This window comes from Nesoenas mayeri, assembly GCF_963082525.1.
Source record: "Nesoenas mayeri genome assembly, chromosome: 6".
Taxonomy (NCBI): domain Eukaryota; kingdom Metazoa; phylum Chordata; class Aves; order Columbiformes; family Columbidae; genus Nesoenas; species Nesoenas mayeri.
The window spans coordinates 22,373,807-22,383,962 of record NC_137545.1 but is presented as its reverse complement, the minus strand read 5'-3'; positions in this window follow the sequence as shown (position 1 = coordinate 22,383,962).

Genomic DNA, 10,156 nt, shown 5'->3' with positions numbered 1-10,156 from the left:
GTGACCACAAGGTTAATGATATCTTTATGAGCTTTTCTCTGCACTCATCACTGTAGAATCAATGTACTTTTCAAATATTATCAACTTCTGCAGCAGTGCTGGGAAATACAGAGGTGTGACTGTTACTCCCTCTTTTCAGATGGCTCAGTAGGGTGGACTCAGAGGCTTGAACTCCAGCCTCTATAAGACACATTCTGCATGTGTGTACTCTCACTGGAGAAAACAAAAACCTGGGTAAATTTTCAGAACAAAGAGTCTTTCACATTTCAGGTCCCTGTTGGAGACCAGGAACACAATAAAGATGCTTAAAAGGAAAGGTCACCAGAATGTTCACCACAGCAGAACAAAACTGTTCGGTGACTGAATGGCATTGGCTGAGGATTTCTGACAGAAGACAGATCTCAAATATGGAAAAACTCAGTTTAAGATCTTAAAATTTGACAAACCCATAAATATCTGAAAAGAGGGTCCAAGTGTGAGACATGTAAAGCAACCTTACTTTTGTCACAGGCATGACCAGGGGTAACTCCGCCAGTACTGGCCGTGGGAGGTCTGGCAGGTGAGGTCCCAGAACGCTCCCTCCAGTCCCACTTCCTTTCCCACCTCCTGTGGTGGGAACACTCCAATAAACGTACAATGAAGTTTAAGCTTTCTAGGAACAGTCATCTAACACAAACTGACAGGATTTTGCCTTTCCACGGGGAGCTGACTGTGCAGGCCTTGACTTGTGAACTACAATACATTTCAAGATCCAGGCTTGGAACAATGAAAGATCTGTTTCCCATATCCATTCTATCTCCTTTTATTTGAACAGCAGCCAGCAAAGTGCCCTTGTAGCACAGAAAGTCAACAGCTTTCTGGGCTGCTTTAGGGAGAGCATGGCCAGCGTGTCGAGACATGGGATTATTCTCCTCTCCCCAGCCCTGGTGAGGCCACATCTGGAGTGCTGTGTCCAGCTCTGGGCTCCGCAGTACAAAACATGGACTTAGAGGGGAGAGCCCAGGAGGGGGCAATGGAGATTATTAAAGGATTAAAGCATCTGACATATGAGGAGAGGCTGAGAGAGCTGGGAATGGTCAGCCTGGGGAAGAGAAGAGTTGTGGCATCTTATTTATAAATACTTGATGAGGGGCGAAATAAGGAAGATGGAGACAAACACCTCTCAGGGAAGTCTAGATACAGAACAAGAGACCACAGGCACCAATTGAAGTGTGGGAAATTTCACTTGAATGTTAAAAAAAAAAATACTGTAAGAGTGATTGAATAATGGATCAGGTTTGATTTAACAGAAATAGGACAAGAACACAAAATCAAAATGTCAGAAAACGTTAATATGGAATGAATCCCTGCCTTGTCATGAGCAAGCTGTGACTATGGGAGGATAATACCAGCTGCCAGCAATTGTGCAGTATTTTGTTACTTGTCTTTCCCTTTTCAGGAATGCTTCCAAATATGAGATAGCTGGTGAGCCATGGTGTCAATGAGGAGGTGCTTCCTCACTGCATTTCTTGGATGCTTCTAGAAGCCCAGCTTCATCTGCTTAGTGTCAAAGAGGGTTTTGTCTCCTGTTACTTCCTCAGTGGTAACTTCATTTTTTCTCTATCTGCATGGAATTTCCTCAATGAGATTATTCTCCGTGGTCCTTGAGAAATTCAGATCCTGTACAAATTTGGAGGCAATGAACTTCTGACCTGGCAAGCTCTCTTCCTTCCAGTATGATGTTCACCTTTTACCCTCTTTTTGTGCCAGCCTCTCATTTGCTTGCTTTCTTAGCTTTTGTTTATCTACCCTTCCCATCTTTCAACTATGAAAGAAGCTTTACAAAAATGGGCACTTCAAAATAATTTCAAAGCTGCTGTCAGGCATGAATGTTGTTAATTTCAGAGATAAGGGAGAATCTGAAATGCAGAGTCTTTCTCCCATCAGAAAAAACAGAGAACAACGAAGACAACAGAGCATTTCTATAAAGATTTGCTGTACATTGTACAGTCTCCACTTAAAGCTTTCAGATTTGTACAACTTTTCTCTAGAACCAATACGATGTATATGTGAAAACACCCACTATTTATTGTTTTTATGCTACTATTGTGTCATTAACATATTTTTAATACATTGAGGTCTCCTCCTGTTTTTATACACGAGGTAGCACTTCATGATTGCTATTTGACTACAGGGGTGCAATAGTTGGGCTTCCTGTTACACAACTCAACAGTCTGCTTTTTAAGCAACAAATGCCACCTGTCTGTACCAGCCAGGATGCAGCTCACAGCCACAGCAGGTTTTTTCCCCACCTACTAATTGGTTCACCTTTTTTTCTCAGCCAGAATAACTTACTGGGGCTGCTTATGCTGTATTCAGCTCACTCTTTAGCCAGTTGTTCTGAATTATTTGCGTGTATAAGCCTGCAAGCAAATATATTGTGAGGTGTATTTTTAAAGCTGTGAAGACTATAAATGTCACATATAATCTGAGATGGACTGCATCATTTTTACCACGTAAATAAATGACTGAATTTGTCTTTCTTGTTTCATTTGCCTAATTTCATTATTTGGTTTTTATGAGTGTGTGTTGGTGCCCCCAGCAGGCTCTCAGAAAAACTAAATCTGTACTCCCATGAACCAACCCTTTCAGAAAGTGTTACCTTGTTTACTGAATTGTGATGGATAGAATTGCTGCACTGAACATACATGAAGCTGCACAATGAATTACTATAGAAATGTTTTGTCATGTGCAAATGTGTGGCACATACGATCCTTACCTATGACAGACCATACTGCCAGTACAAGTAAATATAAAGCTTGGAATGCTTTAATTAGAGTACTTCTGTGATGCTAATTACAATCCTGTCCTTACAGTAGTGAAGCACACCTATGTAAACAAGACAGTCTCAGACTTACTGAATGTCCTTGACTTTCATTTAGGAACTTATTACGTACACCGAAATAATTTGCAGGTTTTATCTGAGTTTGCTTTAAAGAATTTGACTCATAGTTGTCTATCTTCTTGACTGAAAGAATTTGCAGAAAACTAGAATTTGCAGAAAGTAACTAAAAGACTTGTTTCTTTATTCACTGCAGATTATAAATCATTATTTCATGTAAGGTCTAATTAAATTACACATCCCAACTATATAGGACTCATTGACAAAGCTTTTTAGAAGTGTTTATTTTATGATATGCATAATACTTTACAGACATCAGTTATACAAACAAGGAATCAAGGGGACAGTTAAGGTTGCTCACTTCTGTTGAAAAGCAACAGGCATTGGGAGCTAGAGGGAAGGCTGTTGAAATCACCTGTGAATCACAGGACAGGAGTTTTATTTGCCAAGAAACTAAGTACCATGTCCCCTTTTCCCTTGAAAATCTCTTAATTCTAAGGAGAGGTGTGGTATTTGCACAAATAAAAGTCTCTACTACTGAGAGGTAGATTCATGAATTATCATGAAGGAGCTCAGCAGGACTGCAGTCAAGGGCTTTTATGCCACACATCTCATGTATAATATGAAAAAAGAAATAAAAAGAATCTTGACATTGTGTCAGAGCTTTGTTTTTTTAGTACCTATGCATCAATACAAAAATACAATTGTTATAAGAATTATAAATACATATATTTGATTTCTAGAACTGATTGCTAGGAGAAATGTGGAACAGACTTTAGGAAAAATAAATTTCCTACAGTGATCAAGTAAGGTTGAATATGACATGTATTTGAATTTAGTATGGAAAGATCAATTATTATGAAAATAAGGGACCGACAGAGGATCACTTTCTACTTATTACAGATTTTCTTGTTGAGCTATTATCTGTGACAACATAGCAACCACAAGAATGTTTAATGGGGTACCTTGCTTCTAGGAATTCCTAGGCTTCCCCTCAGACTCCATCCAGTAAAATGATGAAAACTAGTCATTTCATAATAACATATTATGATAGCCTAATGGCTTCAATAGCAGCAGTGGCAAATTCAGGGGCAGGCCATGAACTGTGCTCTTCCTGCCCAGAAGTATATCCACCTGTATCTAGCAGAGAGCTGACACTAAGTTATGAAGATAAAACTTGGCCCAAACAGTTTAAAATGTGTTCAGCTGGCTCTGCAGCTAAGCAAAACCACCTTTCCATTTAGCCTTTGATGGAAATTGATGATTGTTGAAATACAGCAAAACTGGCAAGGAAAGATCAAGTAATAAAGAATTATACATGTAGACAATAAGAACTTGATTTGCTTTAGTACGCTGGGTCAAAGAATGAGTAAATAATTACAATCCAATGATTAATTCCATTAGCCAAGGTAAGTTAAGTATGTCCCAGAGAAAATGAGACATTTGAGCTGACAGTGCAGTGCAGAAAAAGTACAGTGGGGTTTCTAAGTGGATGCTGTTGTGTTATAAACTAACATTTGTAGGGGCAGACCAGGCCCAGAAGCAGCACAGCTGCTTTCAGAGAGTGGGGAGCTGAAGTAACATACCTGTCGGTCATGTGTTGGTATGAGGAGAGCCAGCCTAGCACCCCACAGACCCTACTCCTACGACTGGGCATAAAGCCAGACCCTCCTGACCATGTCTGTGATTCAGCCCCAGCTGACCAGTTTGATTCAGGTCCATTGAGAAGCACTGGTCTGCACTGCACTCACAGAGTAAGGATCGTGACGGCAGGCTGTGTGGGTCTAGTGTGGCACTGAGTTCTGCTGCCTCCTGAATGTTCTGAGAAGGGACACAGTACAGTCTGAGTGCCAGCTGCCTCCTGTCTTTGGCAACTGCAAAGAATTTTCCTGATATTTATCATCTTGAAATTCCTTATGTTGTCCTGAGTTGTGCACACAAGTTCCTTCTGTTTGAACCCAGTGTGTTGATGTGTCTGTACATCTAAACACTAATAAATTAAAAGAACATTTATGTAAACATGCCATCTTCAAAGAACTATACTTCAGCAGCTAATTAATCTTTGAAATACTCTTGTGACTAATTTAGAAATTGTTGTTTATTTATTTCAATAGACTTTCCTTTTCCTGTGAAACTAGATTCTGAGATTCTTGCCTTTCGCTCCCAGCCCAGCTGTCTAGGTCTTGACATAACTGGGGAAGTGGGTTAAACAGAATAGCCCCATTCCTACCTTCCCCTGATCATCTAGTTTTGTAAGACTGGAAGAATTTAACAAAAATCCTATGGAGAAAACCCCTATTCAAAATAAAGTAGTTAAAGCAAAAATATGAAACCTATGGATGCTCATAATGTTGTCAACATGAACAATTTGAAGCATATTTCTTACTGTGTAGTTTCTCTAAGTCTTTTTGGAATTAAACTCAGGATGTGGGCTCAGATTTCAGGTGTGCAAATCAAATGACCATCTGTTCAAAATGCGACTCCACAGAAAGGCTTTGATATTCGTCATCAAACAGAAAAATGTTTATAGCACTTGTGTGCAACATACTGCTAAAATTATGCCAAGTAATACTACAAAAGGTGGTTGCTGCATCGTGTTTTCTTAATGAGAAACGGTGTCACAGACTCATTGAAATTCAGGCTATAATTTCAGACTGTTTAATTTCAAGGAATACAAACTAATACAATCCTCCTTATGTTGGCCCTTACTATGATGTGGACAGTGCTTTTATTTGACATTCATTAGGAATCATAGAATCACAGAATCATAGAAGAGTTTGAGTTGGAAGAGACCCTCAAAGGTCATCTAGTCCAGACCCGCTGCAATGAGCAGGGACATCTTCAACCAGATCAGGTTTCTCAGAGCCCTGTTCAGCCTGGCCTTAAGTGTTTCCAGGGATGGAGCATCCATCACCTCCCCGGGCAAGCTGTGCCAGTGTTTCACCACCCTCAGTGCAAAAAATCTCTTCCTTACGTCTAGCCTGAAGGAGGGACAATGTCAAATAAAGATGGGTAAAACGACACATAATACAGCACTATATGTAGCGAAAAAGCAATCCTTTACTGTTCCGAAAACCTACATAACTAGTAAGGCATATGTAAAATTGGACATATGCTCTAATTCCAGTTACCCGTTTTACTTCTAGGAATTTAGGAAACAGCTCTGGTCCTATTGAACAAAGCAGCAAACTGACAGCTAATTTTAAAGAGCTCAGAATCTGAACTTTATTAATTTCACATAAACATCAGCTCAGCTGTGATTTCTCCACCTTGTACCTGTGCTCATGCTACACCTGTATAGGACAATGTATGTTTTCTTTCTAGTATATCTGTTTCTTACCAGTCTGTTTCTATTTCACTTGTTTCTGGTTTGTTGTTGGCAACACTGAGACCTTTTCCAGAATATCGTGATAGAGCTATCATGAGAAGTGTGGTGGAACGGTTTTCTCAATGATGGGGGGAAAGGCTTATGATGCTGTTGATTTTGGAAGAAGATGCTTTGAAAGGAACTGGGGAGATGTCCTGAGTCAGTGAGGAGGACAGGAGCAGGAAAGATATAGATCAGGGAATGATGCAGGAAGTTAATTTGGGCAATCCTTACCCATTCTAAAAAAAGGCTCAGCTATGTCATTATAAGCCAGGTTTAAGGATTAGCATTGGAGACAATTATCAATGTTGCTTGTAGGCTTTACAGGACTGTTTTCTTAATATATGCATTGGTTTTAGGTTTGTATGTTATCACATCTTTTGCAGCCCCCACAGCATACAATTCCCAAAAGAACTCACATGCAGGTTTCTCTTCATTCTACTGTATCCTGATCACTCCTTTGAAGTCAGTAGGTGTTGTGCATGTACAACTCATAATACATTTTGGTTCTCACAACCCTAACCACGCTGAATGTGACACTGCTGGATTCTAAACATGCATCATAGTTCTGTCAGTCTTGGTTTTACTTCCAGGGCTTCCAAGTGATACCTTAGCTTAAACTATTGTTTGAAGTAGAATCTATGTGCTCATTCTGGAGTTACACTAACTAATTTGGCTTCCGTATAGCAACACAACACATGCTTAAAATCAGTTTAAGTGACAAACTTGAGATTCCTTTAGAGAAAGGAAATCTTACACGTTTTAAAGCTGCTTGAGCTGGCCTTATCTTACCTTGTCTCCCAGCTGTATTTTAGCGACAAAGGATTATAGCCAATGACTTGTGCAATCAATTAGACTCAGTATAGGCAGTTCGAATTAGAAGAGTCCTGAGGCTGAGCAATACTGCAACAGACACAGGAATCAGGGGAGCACCTTGGTGCCTGGCAGCCAGCTGTTTCTCCCAGGTACTTTCTCAAACACAGATGGCCAGGACTGAAGACTGAGCTGCTGGGGTTTTGTGTGACTTTGCTCTGAAATTAAATTGCTGTGATGCCAATGGGCAAGTTATAGATTCTGTAACCACTAATTCTTCACTATATAATAACTGCAAATTAATAAGTATAGAGTATAGAGTAATAAGTATAGCATCCAAAACTGCTGTAGCAAACAGGGCAAACCCTACCGTTCTTTTTTTTAACAGTATTATTGCAGTTGCTTGAAACTTCTTAAAGTTGATATAATTAGCAGTGTAAAGAGGTTTCCACAGTAGCTCTCATTTGTACCCTATTACTGTGTAATACACACCTTAATAAATACATTCAGTAATGTTTTTTCAAGCTCTAAAAACTATTATTTAGTCTTCTAGTTCAAGTTTTTCATATTAAGTTCCTGTTTGAGGGGAATTTCTGTTTTTCTGGAAGATTTTAGCAAGAGCTATTTGGCTATAACTTAGTAAAAAAGTGAAGGAACAAGTATATGTATTGGCAAGAAAAAGCAAAGAAATAGTCAAGGTATGAAATTCAATATGATCTGCCTTATGTCCCATAACACAACCAACAGTTAGGACCTTACACTTTCTGACTCTTAGTCTAACGGGCACAGGATTACTTAAAGGCTGGGTGATTTCTGGTTTTCTGTCGCTTAAGGGCTTCTGCATGGTCCTGTTATTCCTTTGTAAACTATGGAAAGTTAAAAGGTCTTTGATCTTTCACATACCTCAGCTGGCAAATCTCCATTTCCCACTAGAAATCTCTTTTGAAAGCAGCTGCCATCCCAGATTTTTGGCTCCATAATCAAGTCTCAAAAATCAGATTGTAAAAAGTCCCATTAGCCTTCTGTTGAACATTATTGAAACATTATTGTGGAGTTCCACAAATGCTGAAAAAGAAGGCTGTGTTTCTGAGAAAGGTATTTTCACACCACCAGTCATTTTAACAATGCATAATCCTTCATGTTTTCTCAGATGAAATTTCACAAAAGGTATAGTAGAAGTCATGTGTAGATGTAGGAGAGACCGAGTGTAAGTGCATTTTTGGCCATTAATAATCCTGGGTCTCAAATATCTTTTGGGTCATCTCTTTTTCATTCATTCTAGCACATGCTCTTACAGGTGAATGGGCACTTGACCCCATTAACATAAGGCCAGTATTCTCAACTGATGTTTCCTAGGCTTGTTATATTCTGAATTCTTAGGAGTCACAGGATAATCTACATTCTGTTTGACTTGTCATGTAAGACATATAATACTTATTTGGTACCTTTTATCTCAGGAGAACATGCACTGAACTGGGGTCCAGGATTGCTGATTTCAGTAGTCAGGAGGTCCTGACACTTCTGTGCAGTTTGGAGAGCCTTTGGTTGACACGGCCTGGTATCTGAACCAATCAAATATTTATTTCCTATTTCCTAAGTTTAACTTCAGAAGTTTAACTCACATCTTAAGCTACGTGATTACTCATAATCTAGTTGCCAGAGATATATTTTGGCTGTCTTGCTCTAAGTGCTCTGTAACTGAGATACTTCTGAATGAAGTACAAATATATCCAGGGTTCCTAGCCCACTCTGGGCCTGTCTAGCCTGCACAATCTACGTGTTAAATTCTTGTTTAATGGATACTTCACAGAAAGGTCCATCTCTGAGCAGCGTCTGCTCACAGCAGGCATTTCAGCAACATCCCTTTCATGCCTACAGACACTGCATTCTTCGGAATCAAAAGCACTGGTAACTGCAAAGGGCTGTCCCAGGGCAGGCAGGTTGCTTGGTCAAGGATTAGTTCACGAGGACCGACAAAGGTTTTCACAAGTTGCATCCCAGGAGAGTATTCCAAAGGCCTTGTCTTTTCAAGCTCAGCCTATTTTCTCCTAGTTTACCAAGGAAATATCCCTGCTTGCTACCTTTTATGAAAGCCTAGCCTGTCCTCTAGTGGCTGGGGTATTAAACATTATACAGGTGGGAGAGAACTTGACAAAGGTGGCTCGAGTGAGCACTAAACAGCTGCAGCACGGTGGTTTTGCTGACTGAGCTACGCTGCTGCTGTGTACAAAACTGCTGGTACTGGTAGGTGTAATGCTGTTTGTGTCTGTGAAACAGCCCATGAGAAAAGATAAAAGGCCTTCAGCGAGGAGTGATTTCTGGGCTCTTTCTCAAGCCTGCTGCCAGTTAAGAGGAAAGAGCATCTACTGCAGCTTAAACTGGGTTGAGGGGAAAAAGAGCAGTCAGGGCTGCCTTTGTGTGATTGCTCTGGAAGGAAAACCATAATTATGTGGAATAATGTGATGTTTTATAACGGAAGTACAAAATAAGTGAGCTTTATTGATTCATTTGTAATGTACACACTATGTTAAAAATCATTAAGTTGAGAATTTTAAGTTTCTTACATTTGAAGCTCTTGTTCTGTTGGTTCCCGAACACTCACATATTGAGGAATTAATAGCATTGGTTTTCCTCAAGTAGACTGACTGCTTACCTGCAAGAATTTCTCTTTTTCCCCATGGACTGTAGCAAAGGAAGAGCTGCAGCTTTGATCTTACTGACTGGCAGCCTCTTCTATTCCTCTGGCATGCACTTTAATTTTTTTAAGGCAAAATGAAAGAATTGGCTTTTGTGGCATTCTCCTCTGCTATGTCAATTTCTTATGAATATCCTTTTAGCAAAAGGGATTTTTATATACATTTCCTTAGATTTTTCATCATACTGTTCAGTATCCTGATGTTAACAGTTATTTCTGTTAAAGTGCTGAGGAAGCTGTTACAGCAATAAGGCTGTTAAAAGGTAGATGTAAAATGTGAAGTAGCATATGTACCTAAGTAAATTACACTTGATACAGCAAAAGAGATCAGAACAGGGGGCAGAGAAGATGGCGCACGGAGAACTATAAAAGGCACTGGCAGATTATCAGCATCTGAATT